The sequence below is a fragment of the Schistocerca piceifrons genome, chromosome 2 (assembly GCF_021461385.2).
Source record: "Schistocerca piceifrons isolate TAMUIC-IGC-003096 chromosome 2, iqSchPice1.1, whole genome shotgun sequence".
Taxonomy (NCBI): Eukaryota; Metazoa; Arthropoda; class Insecta; order Orthoptera; family Acrididae; genus Schistocerca; species Schistocerca piceifrons.
The window spans coordinates 465,541,615-465,559,446 of NC_060139.1; the positions used below are offsets into that span (position 1 = coordinate 465,541,615).

General features: G+C 38.6%; 1 protein-coding gene across 2 annotated transcripts in view; it reads left to right on the top strand.

Annotated features, from left to right (window-relative positions):
• LOC124778031 (arrestin domain-containing protein 3-like) overlaps window positions 1-16,961 on the top strand; it is a 123,853-nt gene extending 106,892 nt beyond the window's left edge. For both annotated transcript variants that reach the window (XM_047253612.1, XM_047253613.1), the window contains exon 9: window positions 15,688-16,961. The gene's annotated coding sequence lies outside the window, so the exon portion shown is untranslated. The remainder of the gene's footprint in view (window positions 1-15,687) is intronic.
• The last annotated feature ends 871 nt before the right edge of the window (window positions 16,962-17,832 follow it).

Here is a 17,832-nt window from a genome sequence, read left to right on the forward strand (position 1 = left end):
GCAAATGTGCCTGTAAGTGAAATGGCTCGAGCCGTGGGACTTGCACAGTCTTCATTGTCAGGAATATTGAAGATTAAGGAGAAGATTCTGGATCAAAAAACACAGTGTGCTTCAAAAGCAAAGCAGAGAAAAAAATGTTGAAAAGTCACCGTACGAAGAAATGGAATCGAAGCTAATGGAGTGGTTCAATGGAGCATGTGCTGAAAATTTACCAATCGATGGGGCATTGATGAAAATGAAAGCATGTACAATATCAGGGAAACTTGGGCTAACAGAATTCAAAGCTTCGAATGGTTGGCTGGTTAGGTTCGAAAAATGCAATGGGATAACTTGCAGGGCAGTATGTGGAGAGAGTTCTGCAGTTAGTGATTAAAGTGTTGAACACTGGAAAGAAGAGGTGCTGCCATCCCTCTTGGAAGGTTTCGAATCTCAGGATGTGTACAATGTGGATGAAACAGGCCTGTTTTACTAACTCATCCCCTCTAAAACCTTAAGTGTTAAAGGAGAAGCATGCCATGGAGGAAGAATGAGCAAGCGGAGAGTTACTGTTCTCTTATGCAGCAACGCAGATGGCAGTGACAAGCTGGATCCCATAGTAATTGAGAAGTTCAACAAACGAAGCAGTGAAAAAAGCATGCCAAAGTCAGAAGAACGCAAAATCCTCAAGACGGGCTAAGTTTCACAGATGCTCGAAATTTAGTGTGTATGCCAATGCGAGATGCTTTTAACAGTTTCCACAATGAAATATTGTCTCAAAATATGGTAGAACACCCAAAGAGATTCTGGTTGTATGTAAAGTACACCAGTGGCAAAAAACAGCCAATACTGTCACTGCACGATAGCGATGGAAATGTTACCGATGACGGTGCCACTAAAGTGGAGTTACTAAATACAGTTTTCCATAATTCCTTCACAAAAGAAGACAAAGTAAATATTCCAGAAATCAAAACCACAACAGCTGTTAGCATGAGTGACATAAAAGTAGATATCTTAGCTGTTGCGAAACAACCCAAATCACTTGAGAAAGGTAAGTCTTCCGGTCCAGATGCTATAACAATCAGGCTCCTTTCAGAGTATGCAGACACAATAGCGCCTTTCTTAGCAATCATATACAACTGCTCACTTGAGGTAAGGTCTGTTCCTAAAGACTGGAAAGTAGCACAGGTCACACCAATATTCAAGAAAGGAAATAGGAGTAACCCATAGGATTACAGACCTATATCACTGACCTCAATTTGCAGTAGGATATTTGAGCATATACTGCACTCGAACATTATGAATCACCTTGAAGAAAATGACTCATTGATACATAACCAACATAGATTCAGGAAATATTGTTCTTGTGCAACACAACTAGCTCTTTATTCCCATGAAGTAATGAGTGCTGCTGACAAGGGATCTCAGATCGATTCCATATTCCTAGATTTCTAGAAGGCTTTTGATACCGTTCTTCACAAGCAACTATTAATTAAATTGCATGCATATGGAGTATCCTCTCAGTTGTGTGACTGAATTCATGATTTCTTCTCAGAGAGGTCACAGTTCATAGTGATAGATGGTAAATCATCAAGTAGAACAGAAGTGATATCTGGCCTTCTGCAAGGTAGTGTCATAGGCTCTCTGCTGTTCCTATTTATATAAATGATCTAGATGATAATCTGAGCAGCCTCCTTAGATTGTTTGCAGATGATGCTGTAATTTACTGTGTAGTGAAATCATCAGAGGATCAATTCCGATTGCAAAATGATCTAGAGAGAATTTCTGTATGGTGCAAAAAGTGGCAATTAGCACTAAACAAAGAAAAATGCGAGGTCATCCACATGGGTACTAAAAGAAATCCAATAAATTTTGAGTATATGATAAATCACACAAATCTAAAGGCTGTCAATTTGACTAAATACCTAGGAATTACAATTACGATCAACTTAAATTGGAAAGACCTCTTAGATAATATTGTGGGGAAGGCAAAAAAAAGACTGTGCTTTGTTGGCAGAACACTTAAAGATGCAACAAACCCACTAAAGAGACACCCTAGATTACACTTGTCCGTCCTCTGCTGGAATATTGCTGCATGCTATGGGATCCTTACCAGGTAGTATTGATGGAGGACATTGAAAAAGTGCAAAGAAGGGCAGCTTGTTTTGTGTTATCACACAATAGGGGTGAGAGTGTCACTGATATGATACACGAGTTAGGGTGGCAGTCACTGAAACAAAGGTGGTTTTCTTTGTAGCAAAATGCGAAAATATTTTTTTGACACCCACCCATGTAGGGAGAAATGATTATCATAATAAAATAAGAGAAATCAAAGCTCGAATGGAAAGATTTAGGTGTTCCTTTATCCCACGCACCATTCGAGAGTGGAATGGTGGAGAAGTAATATGAAAATGGATTTAGGGATTATTCATAGCCTGAAAAGCAAGTATCAGAAAGCTCTTGTCCTTAAGGCACTTGCCATTATTGATAGGAATGAAGTGCTTAAATTGAACATCCTGCAAGCAATGCATATGCCCACAGGAGCTTGGAAAATGGTAACTAAGGAAACCATCTCAAATTACTTTCATAAGGCTGGATTTAATGAAATGAGCACTCATGACAAAGATGGTGATGAGGCAGTAGGGGACATACATGATTGAGTGAGTGTATCTAACAATTTACCCATTACTTTTGATGAATTTGTGGCTTGTGATGATGATGCTGTCACTATATGCATCCGAGATGTTGAGGAAATCTGCGAAGATGAAGTAAAGCAGTATGATGAAGATATCGAAGAAGACCATGATGTCATGGATGAAGAAATGTGAACACTGTCATTCAGTGAAGTTATTGCCAGCATAGACATTGTCCAGAGATTTGTCACAGCATTTAAAGTGGACAACCCTGTTACAGACAGAGTAAATCAATTGGAGATGGACATTTTGAACTTAAAATCCGACAGTGCTAAAAAGCAGACTACCATTTTTGATTACAGGATTTTTAAAAAATGAGGCTCTGTAAAAGTTGTGCAAATATGTGTTTTATATAGGAAAAGCAACTCAATTTATTACATTACTGTAATTGTGTAAGTATTTTGTGTATGTTTTAATTTTGTAGTGTGCTGGAAAACTATGGTCTTTGACTACTGTATTAGTGCTACAAAAAAAGTTGTAATTACAGTATAGTGTGTAGGGTAGGTATCTCCTTGTACCATTGTTGTTATTGTGTAAATTATGCGTGTTGGTGGAATTCATGTCAATACAGGCAAAGAATTCTGGAAAAGGTTTGATTTCTATTGAAACTTTAATTTAAGGTAAATCCCTATTTAAGGTTAGCAAATTCTGGTCCCTAGAAAAACATTAAATAGGGGTTTTACTGTATTTAAATGTAGTTCATGTTCCTCGAGAGAGGAAGAAAAAATTAACAAGTCATGCAGGTATGCATATGCAAAGTCCAGTTTTCCAACCAACAAATTGATGAACCGTTGCCATGTCTGTGCAGCATTTTTAAGGCTGAACAGCATAAACAAATACTCGAACGAGCCAAACGGGGTGATGATAGCGGTTTTTTCTGCATCCTCTGGTGCCATTGGTAGTTGGTGGTATGCCTTGTGGCAGTCGATTACACTGAAAATTTGTGTCCCGTGAGTTGGGAAGCAAAGTCTTGTATATTTGGGATGGAATGATTATCTAGAATTGTTCTGGTGTTAAGTGCCCGATGAGTCACCGCAGAGGCGGAAAGTGTCATCTTTCTTGGGCACCAAATGAATGAGTGATGACCAACTACTAGAAGAAGGGCGAATAGTCTTACTGTCTAAAAGTTCCTGAATAGATTAAGTTTTTCCAGGTTTAAACGCCTAGCCTTTGCGCGTACTGGTGTACCTTCTGTGGTATTGATTCTATGGACAGTACCATTGTTGATCGCGAACAGCGATGGGGATGATGGACCTGCACCCGATGCAGTATGACTAACCTTTCATGCACACACTTGTGTGTCCCAGGCTGGCAGGACAGCAGCAGCGGCAGTGATCCACTGGTAGACCGTGTCGTGGAGCTCGGTGGGATACTTGGTAGTGTCATGGGCACAGCTTCTGTCCGGCAGTAGAAACGTCACGCAGAGTCAGCAGTGGGTGCGAGGAAGTGGTGCAGGGGTTGGGGGCATGGCTGTGTGTGCAGCTGGGCAACCTGCTTATGAGCGTCCGTGAGCTTGGCTTGCACAGCGGTGATGCGTAAGCGGAAGGCTTCATTGCTGTCCCGAAGTTCGTTGTTGTGTGATCTAAGAGAGAGCACTGCAACAGTGGTTTCAGCTAGCTCACACAATAGAGTGGTGCTCTCAGATGAGAGGGAAGAGATATTTGAACCAGTGGTATGGTCTATCAAGTTAAAGGTTAGTGTATCTCATTGTAGGTTAGGTGAAATTGCATGGGCTAAGAGAAAATCTACCCCGAGCATGGGTTTATCCACATCCATGATAACGAAAGTCCACTGTAAGGGGGTATTAATGTCCTGCAGTTTAAGGCTTAAATTAGTTAGTCCATGGTATTGGATCAGGGAATTACTGGTGGCTCAAAGTGGGGGGCGAGGCTGGTGCTGGAATTTAATACCTGCAGACAAACGCCTCCGTGTCGACTCGATATTAAAGGCAAGACACTGCGTCTTTCATGTACTAGCATCCTGGGGTGTGAGGTGAAGAAGTATTAAGTGATAGGCATCTGTGTGGTGCAATGCGGCCCGTAGTGCCTGAATTGGGTCGCATTATTAGTTTGGGTACAAGCACAAAGAATGACATTTCTTAGCCACATCACCAAAGCAGAAATGGAAATAACACCAAGTGGGATGGCACCTGACGTTGTCCATCATCCTGCCTGAGGTCAAAGTGGCAGAGGAGGGGGTCTTGTTTGTAGATTCCTCCGACGGCGGCGTTGTAGTAATGCTGGTAGGAGAGGAGTTATGGCTGCGGCTGCCAGGCAGCTTTAGTCTGCGTATATGCATGGAGCGAGTCATGCACACACCGTACCGCACAATGGAAACTGCCGCACAGGTGTGGCAACCCCTGAGGCTTGAGGGCCCCCTGGGGCAGAATGTTGTAAACCTGGTCTGTGATCTTCAGTTTAGCGTCTAATGGGACCAAAGTTACATGGAGAAGGTGAATTTGAACTTTCAGAGGAAGTTTGAGCAACCAGGTGGCCAAAGTGTAATGTCCGGCATGTGATGTATGTCAAACATGGTGTGGAGATGACGCCAGAGCTGCGACAGGGATCTGGAACCCAGCGACTCATGACTGAAGAAGCAGATAGCTTCCTCTGTCGATGTGGCTTGCCGCTCAAGGATGGTGCATTGGGCATACTCATGTTTGTCTGTAGTGGGGGACGAAGCCACAATATCACAAATCAGGTCCAGTTCATGATGAAGGTGACATAGTAAGCAAAGGAACTAATAATTGTCATCAGCGACACCGTGTAGCTGCAGAATGTGGTCGACCAAGGCAAACCATGTGTTTGGGTGGTCCTTGCGAAGGGGTGGTAACTAAGGCCAACGGATGGGGAAGTTGCGATGTAACTGTTTGTCAGAAACTGTCACTCCCTGTCCATAGCTCTGCAGCATAATTGGCTTGGGTGCAGCAGTGGTGCACCAGGCTTCTGACACTGTCAGTGGCACGTGACACGGTAGGCGCAGCTGGCTCGACGTTGGTTGAGAAATCAATGAGTCGGGCATTCGACAGAGTAAAGCCAACAGGCATAGAATGGACTGGAACGGTAGAGTCGACCGTAGTTGACCGATGTGCAGAGATCGACAGAGTACAGTTTCTGGGTCCCTCCCCTACAGGTGCAGTACAATGGTTAAAATCACCTATTTTTTGTGGAACAGATGTGGCAGGAATGGCGTGTGCCATCAGAAACACTCATAAAGTGGACGCTGGTAGAGAGTGTGTGTGTGTGTGTGTGTGTGTGGGGGGGGGGGGGGGGGGGGGGGGAAGACTGGTGCAAAATCCAGAGTTCTGGAAAAAACATGGAATTTCCTGTCTTGAGTGTCCAGCTCGATTTGTACCGCCACTGATTCACGTGGAACGTTCACACTGGCACTTGGGAAACCTGTAAACATAGTCACTGGGGTTTGAGCACATTGTGTCAGCTGTTGTTGAGCAGTCAGAACACATGGAAAGTCCATATTCAATGTAAAATGTTCACCTTCAAAGTTTTGTGCACAAAAAATGTTCTGTTGGTATGGAACACTGCCACACGACTGCTGACTCATGTACAGTAACGAAAAGTTATTGTATGTACCTGATGCCAGCACATGAGGCTGTAGCAATATAGAAGCACTGTCCTGCTGAGTACAACTAGTCGGTGTGTTTGGGAACTGTGTTGAGCTATTGCGAACACAAGGTGGATAATAGGAAAACCAAGCTGAAGCGTCCCCGTTGGAAAACCTAGTTGTCACGTACGTGGTCTAGCGGGCGGCAAGCAATCCATTGTGTACCACTCAACGGTACGGGAGTTCATTGTAGCACTCGCAAACAAAATTCAGAGTCACCAGTATGGGTTTAGTGTTGTAGGATTGCCGGATCCAATGATGTACACTATACTGCATGTAATAAGCACTGTTTTATTACTCAGAAGCACACACATACAGTTGTATACATTCTTAATTCTTGGTGCAAGTGTGTACTGTTTCGCGCACAGCCACAGACTGCTCGCAAAGAGCTTGTCAAACAAAGATATTACACGCGACTTGGTTGATAGTCACCACAACCTTAAGGAACCCAGATGTTGCTAGGACACATGCTTAAACACAACCTTTTCAAATATTCGTGAAAAAGCCAAAAAAAGTGAAATTGGTCTGTAGTTTGACAGTATCTCTTTATCCCTCTTCTTGTAAAGAGGCTTAACTTTAGCATATTTTAGCCGGTCTGGAAATGTTCCACTGATAAGAAATTGATTACTCAAATAACTTAGATAGAACTGAACTCACATGAATGCTCTTTTGGATGCTACTTCTTTGGGAGAAGTGTGTGTCAGTTTTACTGAAGTTGTTTATAGAGAGTGGTCTCAGATATTCCTTTGCATTGTTTACTGAATATGATAACTCCAAGCTGTCAGAAACAGAAACAAATTAAATGTTTAAGAGGTTTGCAACAATACATGCTCTTATTACCAATTTCTCATTTATTTTTAGACCTATCTGTTCCTCTTCCCTTCTGACCCCACCTGTCTCTGTCTTCATTATATCCCATATAGTTTTTATTTTGTTGACTGCCAAGAAACAGCAAGCAAAATTTGTGACACTCAACTCCTGCTGATGTTGATAGAGGGAATCATTGAAAGCTTTAGTATGCAAACAAATCTGACATGTCAAGAAAACAGAAAAAATTATCCATGTACTAAACTTGTTACAACGTTAATTGCACCATTTTGGTCACAATACATTGGCTTGTAATGGCCAAGCAACATGTGGTAAACATGGTCAGGCTACCCATGAGTCAGCATGGTCATGCAATTCTCCTGAATGTTGTGTCGGTTGGAATTGTAAATATCCTGAATAGAGGAGAAACTTTTGTGTTTATCTAGTAGTATAACATATTCATCAAAGAAAGTATTGAAAAGGTATGCTGTAACAGTGCATATGCCAACAAGACAACTACAGGGCATATGTCCCTTGCACCTGCCCCCTAATGTTGTTTTAGACCATGCGAATCTCACTGACATTACATAGTTCCCCCAACCATCACTCCTATGTTAGGGCCTCAACACACATAATATGCCATCAGGCTCTATCACCATTTGCCATAGGATTTGAATTGTTCAAAACCTCCTCTCTTCAGAAATGTAATGTCTTTCAGACATGGGGCAGAGCACACAAATCATCTACAGCTACACTCCGCAAGCCACTGTGTGATGTATAGCATAAAGTTCAGACTTGTACTTTCTTTCTTTCTCCATGGCCATTTCTAAATCCAGTTTGCAGAAAAAATATTGTCGCTGTTGGTTAGACATATCACATTGCCAGTTTTGTAGAGAATAAACAAATTTCTTAGAAATTTGTCATTCATATATAGTAACAATGTTTTATACAATAATGTTAACAGGTAATCAGTTTAATACACATGACAATAGATGTTAGTAACTGAATGCACAACTCTACCAGCATCATATTTTTTAGTCATACTTGCTCCTCTTCCTCCCTGCTGTTCAAATTTGATTCTTCTGAATCAGTGCCAGAAACCTCCAACAGCAGCTCCTATACTTTCTTGTTATTCCTTTTGTTCTCTGGCGTGTCTTCTCTCTTCTTCACCCGCTGGATTCTTTTGGACCCCAACTTCTTGACTGTTAACTTTTTGTACCATATTTAGAGCCTTTAATGCAACATAATTTTAGGATATGCGTAAGGATACTAGGGGGACCTACCTGTAGATTAATGTTGCTTCTCAGTAGCTGCACCTCTAGTCCTGTGGCTGAAAATGTTTTTGATAGGACTGTATCTCTTAATAAATGAAAAGAGAAGCCCATTAATTCTTTTCAAATGTTCACACAAAGTCACTTCACATATTTATTGATTCTTATTGCTAAAGACCTGGCCTCATTACATATCAAAAATGTTTATGCAGATCTCCTTGTACTCACATTTGATGGATAACTTAAAATTATATTCGACCAAAGGGATGAGACTCACAAATTAATTGGCACACAACATATTCTTTCCTCTGGCAGATCAACAAATTGTCTACAAGGCACACAGAATTGTGATGATGGGTCATTAAGGTACTGTGAAATGTTTACGAATGTTACTTTTTAAGTCTATCACTGATTCTAATAGTTACTGCTCATATCCTCAAATAATCACTAGGCTAGTTCAGACAACAACATTAGAGAACACAGTGTAGAGAATACAGAAATCCCAAATCCATTTACATACTGACCAAGACTTAACTCCAAGAAAAAGAAGAAGTGTAATAATGATGGAATTGTTTGTATTTCATTCTTACATAGACATGTGCCAGAATATTATGTGATTTTGGTTATTTGATTATTATTTGAAACTTATGTAGCTCAAATTATTCCTTTTTAAATAGATGTAATAATTATTGTCAAACTTTGTTTATCAAATTACCAATATGAGCAGCAGCTCTTAAAATATACAGAACAAGTTATGCTTACACTATGGGAATTCCTGACTTTTAGTTATGGCATTCATATTGATTATTAAAATTTGGATATTAAAAATTATACAGTTCTTAATTATGGCAATTACATATTTGTTATTAGTGTCATTGGGTTCAGAAAATTTAGCCCATGAGGAGTATGTTAACATATTCCAGAAATTTATAGCGATTTGGTCATAATATGAGTTGAAAGTTTGGGCTGGTTTAAATCATTAATTAATTATATCTCCTGAATTAATTAGATTTGAGCTAAAATAAACAAGTCTTTGAAATGAGCAAAAGTTGGACCACAGTTTAGAGATAATCTACTTTTCTGAATCTATGTATTAGCTCACTAAATTTTTATTGTCGCCTTCTAGATGAAAACTTTGAAACACAATAACTTTTGAAATACATCATTTCAAGTAAAACTAATTAATACAAAACGTTCAGAACAGTTAATTGTGTGATTTGAATAAATAGGTTTCACTTTATTTTACCAACTGCACACTTGCACATACAATCAAAGCTTATGATATTGATGTTAACAGTTTAGCAAGAACATAGGAAGGGTACAGTGTACTAATTTAAACAAAGGTATCACTGCTAACTAACAGATGTAACAGTTGCCATATTGTATGTGTTTCAGTATATCTAGTTCTTCCTTCGTGGTCCTCACAGAAGATATAAGTTGGAGAAAGTAACATGTTTCTTGGCAAATATTGGAATATGGGTTCTACAAGTTTTGAGAGTAAGTCTTTACATGATTGACTGCACTTATCTTGTAGCATCTCCCATTGGAGCTTATTAAACATTTCTGTGATACTTAAATGCTAACTAGACAGACCCCTGTCTGATGAAGTGTGTAGTATTTACTTGGAAAAAATAAATAAATAAACCCTGTGATCAGTTCCTTAAGTCCATGACGTTGACTGACCATCATGTCACCATCCTCTGCCAAGTGGTGTTATGCAGATGCACTCTGCTTTCCCGGCCATTGTCGACTTTACAGATCTTAGAGAGCCTACTTCTCATCCAAACAGATCCTGAATTGGCATCATGAGGCTGAGTGTACCCCATTCCAGTCATCCACTAAAGAAAAATCTACCAGGAATTGAAGCCAGGTAATCAGCATGACAGTCAGGCACACTGATCATTTGGTTATGGAGGTGGACACTATTTATTTGAAACTTCTGTATTTCTTCCTTTAATTCTACTTGGTAAGTGTCTCCTACCAAAGAAAAATACCCACGAAGTGTTGAAATTAAATGTTGAGTGGCAAGGGCCTCCCGGTGGGCAGACCTGATCGCCTGTTGCAAGTCTTTCGAGGTGATGACACTTCGGTGACTTGTGCATCGATGAGGATGAAATGATGATGATGGAGACAACACAAACACCCAGTCCCTGAGCGGAGAAAATCTCCAACCCAGCTGGGAATCGAACCCGGGCACCCACGCATGACAAGCCGGCATGCTGTCCACTCACCTACAGTGGCGGACCACAAAGGGTTTGAGTGAGCGGTTTGAAAGTGGTCTCATTTGTGTATAAATTACACTTTCCCAGTATTCTTCCAACACATCTCTGTCTAGCATCAACCTTTCACATTGCTAGATCATGTTGTCATTCCACTATAAATTGTTCCAGACATTTCCAGATACTTGACATTTGTACTGATTCCCATAGTTGATCTCTTATAAAGTAATGTATAGATGTCATCTTGTCTATTTATGTGTGCTAGATTAGATTTATAAACATTGAAAATCAAATGTCAGGTTTTGTGTCTGCACTTCAGTGGAATTGTTCTCCCTTCCTTACTGATACACTTCAGTGAGATGTTGGTGATTTGGGCCTAAGTCATCATTCCACTGTCTAGATATGTTTAGTAGACTGAGCAGTGCTTGAAATGAAGCCAGCAGCGTTGATGCTCTGCAAGATTAATTATATGCTCTACACCCAACTAACTCTATTTGAAACTGTAATAGCATCCCCTAATGGATGGCTCACATAACAAACATTATCCACTAAGCAAACAATGCTTACTTTAAAAAATCCTCAGCCTGTCAACAAAGACCAGTGGTACCCTGGAAAAGAAGTATTGCTCTGCAGACAGCCATTTGCACTATCTTTGATCAACAGCCAATCACATACAGAAAGCCTTGTAGCCATTTTGAGTGATGAGAGGCAAATGCTACAGCATTAGCATGAACAAAAGGAGACCGAGGCATGAATTACTAAATACTCTAACTGATTCCATGATGTCCCATGTAGTGTGGGGGGATTTTTCAGTGAGGTGAGAAGTGCCTAGTTATTAGATTAATGTTTAAAAGTTTCCAGGCTTGATGATATGTATCCCAGACAATCATAAGTTACCACCACTGTCAGCCAGGATCCACCCTTATATTGCCAAGAGGAATAATTTGTTTTTCCCCCAGCAAAAAAGAAATAGACAGCCGTCTATTCCGCATGTGGGAGCAGGACTTGCGATTGTCTGTGGCTCATTACATGGTGCCTGGTCATGATAAGGTTTGTTACACCATGTTACAGCATCTCTCGGATTACAGAAAAGAAATTCCCTGCATCCTGTTTGATTACATGTGGAAAACAAGATGGTTCTCTGATTCATGGGGTCAAGTTGTTGTAAACCCCTCCCATAAAAACCAGAGAAGGTCCATATTTGCTCAAGTGAATATCATAGTTTTCCTCCCATAACCTGTAGAGAATGACCCTTTAGCGAATGGAAAACCATGGACTGAGTTTTCAAATCAAGACAACTCTTCAGTCACTTCAGAGGATACCATTCCACTATTGATAACTTGACCCTACTGGAGGTGACAACACAAAAGAATTTCCTAAGCAAGCAACAATTCATAACCAACTTTTTCAACATTGATAGGGCCTATAATATTGTTTGCAGTACATCATCTTGAGACAGGTCCATCAGTGTGCTCTCTGCAGATGTCAACCCTTGTTTATAAGACTTATTATCTTGACAATATGCCCAATACTGAGTTGGGGAAGTCCTATCAGACTAATTTGAACAGGAGAATTGCGCCCTCCAAGGCAGCATCGTAAATATTATCGTTATTGCTGTACATCAGTACATTAATTTCCATAATAAGGAAGCCAAAAGAATTCCTTTTGTGTGTCCTCCATCCCTTCCATATCAATAAATATGTTGAAACCAACACTAAATAGGTTGGAAAAGTAGACTTCACATATACACTTGAAGTTCTGAGCAGAGAAGACAGGCCTTCAACCATTTACAGCACACATTTAATTTGCATCTGGTCAACTTAGTACATTGATGACATATCATCTGTTACATTGCTGGATGTTGAGTTTGTTTTGTTTGAAGATGGTACAAACATTGCAATAAAGAGTAAGTCAAGTGTAGATTTATAAATGGCTATTAATCAAATTTTCACTGGCACTAATAAATGGTTTAAAGCTAATTCACTGTCATTGACGTTGAAAAGACCCTCTAAATGCAATTCAGAGCCTATAAGAGATTTTCTCCCAGAGTGCACATAACATATGAAGACATGCAGATAGAAGAGGTTGACAGTGTTAAATTTCCGGTATTACAACTCGATAATAAATTCAGTTGGGACGGGCATACCACAGATTTGCTGAAGCATCTAAACACGTCTGTAGGTGATATAAGTATAAAAAACTAGCATACTTTGCTTACTTTCATTTTGTTATATAATATGAGATCATATTCTGGAGAAACTCATCAAACTGAGCAAAACATTTTAGACCGCAAAAGTGTAAATTCAAGAACATCATGCGAAATCTGTTCAAGGAATAGTGTATTCTAACCACATTTCTCAGTATATTTATTCTTTAATGAAATTTGCTGCAAATAATATGTCCCTATTTCCAACCAATAGCACAATATGTAGCAGCAATACTAGGAATAAGAACAATCCACATAAAGACGTAAAATCAGTTACCTTGGTCCACAAAGGGGCCCAATATTCAGGAACATGCATTTTTCAATAAACTGTTGGCAACCACTAAAAACGTGGGTTTCAGATAAAACACAGTTGAAACAGAGTTTGAAAGACTTTCTGGTAAGCAACTGCTTCTACTTTATAGATGAATAACTTAACAGGGACTATTAGACCAGCTTAAGTAAAACTGTCTGTTAGATTTCAGTTTTGACAGCACATAAGGTCACAACAGTCAAGATTAGCTGTTTTGTGTATGATAAACTTGTTGAAAGTGCTTAAGTGTGTTTCATTTTAACAGTGTATTTATTAATTCTGTAATATTAGCAGGTCCAGTTTGTCATAATGTATTCACATATCTTGACTGTCTCGTGACAAATGATCAGGGAAGTGAGTATTCTATTTAATCTATTCAAATGTTCTATGTTATACTTTGACATGTTCCACTCTCAAGAGAATCATATAATTTTTGAGTCTATGGAACAAAAACTGAATGTAAACTAATCTAAGGATTTTGTGTAGCTCCATTTGGATTAAGAGTACCAGATTATGAATCAGCAAGGCCTAAATCACTGAAGATTGAAGAAGTGATCCACCATAAGAGGATACATCTAATCAAGGTACCTGCAGGACCAGCCCTTTGCCAGCGTGTGCCCTTCAGCTGGTAACTTGCCACTACCAAATATCTGACTGATGCCAACTCCTGACCAATATTCCATCTGTTTTAGTACTCGCTCACAGAAATGACTTTTGCAAATTTCCCTCAAGTGACAGAGCCAGTTGAGACCTGCACCAAAGAAAGCATTGTGGCACTTGATGTGAACCAGATTCCAGTTCTTGCTCAGAGATGGAGTCAGCTTCCAGCCTAAATTTTTGTCTCATTAGAATTATTTGCCATCTTGCATAGATGGATTTATTAGACAGCGAGCTTTGGCTGATCAGTGGTTTGTGTTGATTGTGTATTCAGGCACTGCACCCAAAATAATTACATAATCTGCAGATAGAGGAATATGTGGTCTTAATGGCAATGGGGTAAATGAGATGAATATGAGCTACAAAATTCCTTATCTGCTCTGTTTGTGTTAGTGTGCTATAACCATTCATTGCACATACCCAGCAGAGAAGTCTGTCCAGTTCACACAGGACACCTTTCTATGCCTTCAAGATCCATGCTGAAAACTAGGGCTTATGGGATTCAGGGCAATGAATTTGATGATAACTGGCAAGGAGGACATTGGAAGACCTACAGTAGCAAAATTTGAAGTGACTGCTGCTGAGTGGAACCACGCATCATTGGGAAGATCAGGATTTAACTTCCTGCCAATAATGAGGTTATTAGATGTAAAGCACAAACTCAAGCTGCGGGAAGAATGGATAAGGAATTCAGCCATGCCCTTTTAAAGATAAATCTGTTTAATGCCATTAATTTAATTATTTTGTTTACTGTTTTGCAATTTTATTTAGTGTTTAAGTAATACTGTAATCTATTTGATTAAAGTTATTTCAATTTTCTCAATAAAATTTTAATTCAGTATATACTAACAGAAATTAGTTATTCTCACTGTGGATGAAGTGATTTTGTTTGGTGATATACTGCAGGCAGCACAGTGTTTTTTGTGTAACTCAATATGGTTTCTGAAGCAATCCTGCATTATTCGGAAGGTGACTGTGCTAAATTATAATTTTTCATGGTATATTTCTGACTGCCATCTCCAACAGTTTTAGCTACATTTACCGTTGTACAATTCTGTTGCCTTAGATAATGCAAGAGTTCATTAACTACTATAAACGCCGTTAGCTCAGATTCTTGTCGAAGAAATAATTTTGCAGTAACAACATCTCTGTCTCATATTCAGTTAATAATGTATTCGATTTTTATAATTTGTCTGGATAACATTCTAACTTTTCTTTTTTTTGTACTCTGAGTACTCATGATATTGTAATCCCTTATCTAGGCAGATGTTCCAATTCCTCATAATTCAGTGTTATGAATGAGGGTTGCATCTCAGTCATAAGACATTGTACACACATTTGTGTGAAAGGCAGTTCAAATCCCCATCCAGCCGTCCACATTTAGTTTTTCTATGATTTCCCTAAAACGCAAGTGAATCCCGGGATGGTTCCTTTGAAAGAGCACAGCTGATTTCTTACCTCGCCTTCCTTCAATACAATTTCATACTCCATTCTTATGACCACTGATAATGTTTCATTAAACTCAAGCCTCTTTTTGTCTGTGTTGTAATAGCAGAAGCTGGACCATATTAAGAATTTCTTCTATGTTTAGTAATTAATACTAAAACCTCAAAATGAAACGCAGATGTAAACATTCAGTGGTTCCAGTAGAGGACAGAAAGTCACAAATGAAAACTTAATAATTTTGATTACTCTTGTTATTTCTAACTTTTTCCTGTAAGTAGCCAAGAAGAAAACACCTCCATTTCAGAAATTTACTTTTTTATTTTATTTTATTTTTTTGTACCAATCTCTTTTATCAGCTCTTAAATAGGAGTTTATTTTTATTTTTATGTGACTGCAATTTTATTTGAAAAACTTCTTAAAAATTGAGTTTGTTTACAATAAATATGTGTTTCGCCTTCACAGTCTTTGTAATTTGTTCCAGTCTTTTTCATCTGTTTGCTGCCATGTGCCTTAATGTCTGTGTTACTTCAACAACACTGCAACACTGTTCCTATAGGCAGTGTTCATGAAGCCACTGATTTTTATCTCTCCGATTTAGTGCATACAGAGGGCAGAACCCTTCGGATGCTATAAATATTTAGTGCACATTGAAGGCAGAAACAACTGATGTTAGAAATATATCACTATCTCAGTTGAAAGGACCTTTCCAGGAAGTGCCAACAAACTTACCCTTTCATGAAGGGTTGACATACTATCACAAAAGATATTTTTAAAGGTCTCTTGTAGCATTTTAGTGTCATATAGCACCTGTACTTATTTATATTGATGAAAGTTTCCATGACACTCATAAGCATTGTATGCAGCACTTGCAAATGACTGACTGCTCTGGTACTGATATGATCTGAAGATGTTCAGTACTTAAGTGACAGCAGCAATTTGAGTAAAAATGTGCAGTGTTAGATTAGTCTTTCATGTTCAGTAACAGTTTTTTAAGTGTGAGAGCAACCTACCTATTTTGCTAAATTTTAAAAATTTCAATCTTGTGTTATTGTGTGGAAAAAAGTTTCTGTTAAGATGATACTGTTTGTATCTCTGTTGTAGTTTAATTTATGAGTTCTACCCTCATTGTGGATGTTACAGAAGTGCATCTTTGTGATAATATACTCTTTTTGTTAGAATATCATACTTTCACAATTTTAGTGCATAAATTTTTATTTTAATAACTATATTTTTACCATGTGAAAACTTTGTACAAAAATATAGTTTACATTGAATTTTTTGCAAATGATTTGTATCCTGCCAACTAAAACAGAATTTCATATTATGCATGGTGCACTTAACTTTGGCAAGGAAATTGTCTGGCAGTGAAAGTGAATTCAACAAGCAAGTAAAGGGTGCTCATCCTTTCTTAGGAAGTCAAATCATAATCTGAATACATAAATCCTAAAGTGAGACTCTAAGACACTGGGGGTGAAATAATATCTGACAAGAATGAAATTTCATATATGACATACATTGGTGTATGATTATTCATTGACTCATAAATGTGTGATGTAAATCAGATCACAAAAAAGTTAGTGCACCATATGTCTTTATCTTGCTACTTTTTGGTTTGTTTTCCTATAATTCTAAGTCACATCTAGTTTGTACTTCACTGAGCATAAGCTTAAAACCTATGTCATGCCTGTTTTGTTAGCACCCACCCATTTAAAGTCATATTGAAATCAGCATAGAGAATAAATTTTATACGACAAACTAGTTTACTCTTTTAAAGTTTAAGGTTCACCAAAATACATTCATGGTTTTTAACTCGTGCTGTTCATCATCAAACAGTCACCATAGTGATGTCAAATTGAAAGACTTGCACCCGGCGAATGGTCTACCCGACGGGAGGCCCTAGTCACATGACATTTACATCATCAAATAAGATTGAATCCAAAGATGGATAAGCCACTCTGAACATGTGCTGACAATGTTGGCTAATTGTCTTTTTTGTGTATGAAATTTGCAAATCAATTAAGTCTTCAATATCAGACATGAATAATCTTTACTCTGTTTTGGCAGAGAACAGGAAAAAAACACAAATGCAGATATATTCTGTGACTAGCTAGAGAATGAACAGCGAAGTACTCCTACAAATAATGCTATAATTGTTATTGTTACCATAAATGCAGTGTTTTAATTCACAAAGAAAAACTTTTTGAATGGTCAGTTACCATACAATACACAGTAGACAAACTCTTTGAATTACTTGAGAATTTTCGTGTTAAACTTAGACACAAATTTCTTGAGATGACCAACCCCCCCCCCCCCCCCCCCCCCCAAAAAAAGTAACAGTCACCATGAGATGACTTTAGTGAATTTCAAATGGGTCATGATGGAATGCTGAGGTGAAATGCCAAAGAAAGTGACTGTAAAATTAATAAAAACAGCTAATGTTCACTTTGTACACTTGGTGACCATTCTTGAGTTCAGAGTTGTCTTGCTAAAGGAGAAAAGGTTCACCCAGAACAGAGATAAGAACTGACATTGACATATAATGCAAAATTAAATATATTTTCAGGGTCCATTTCAAGAAAGAAAACTAGAAATGTGCAATATGCAGAAGTGCATGGTGAAATCTACC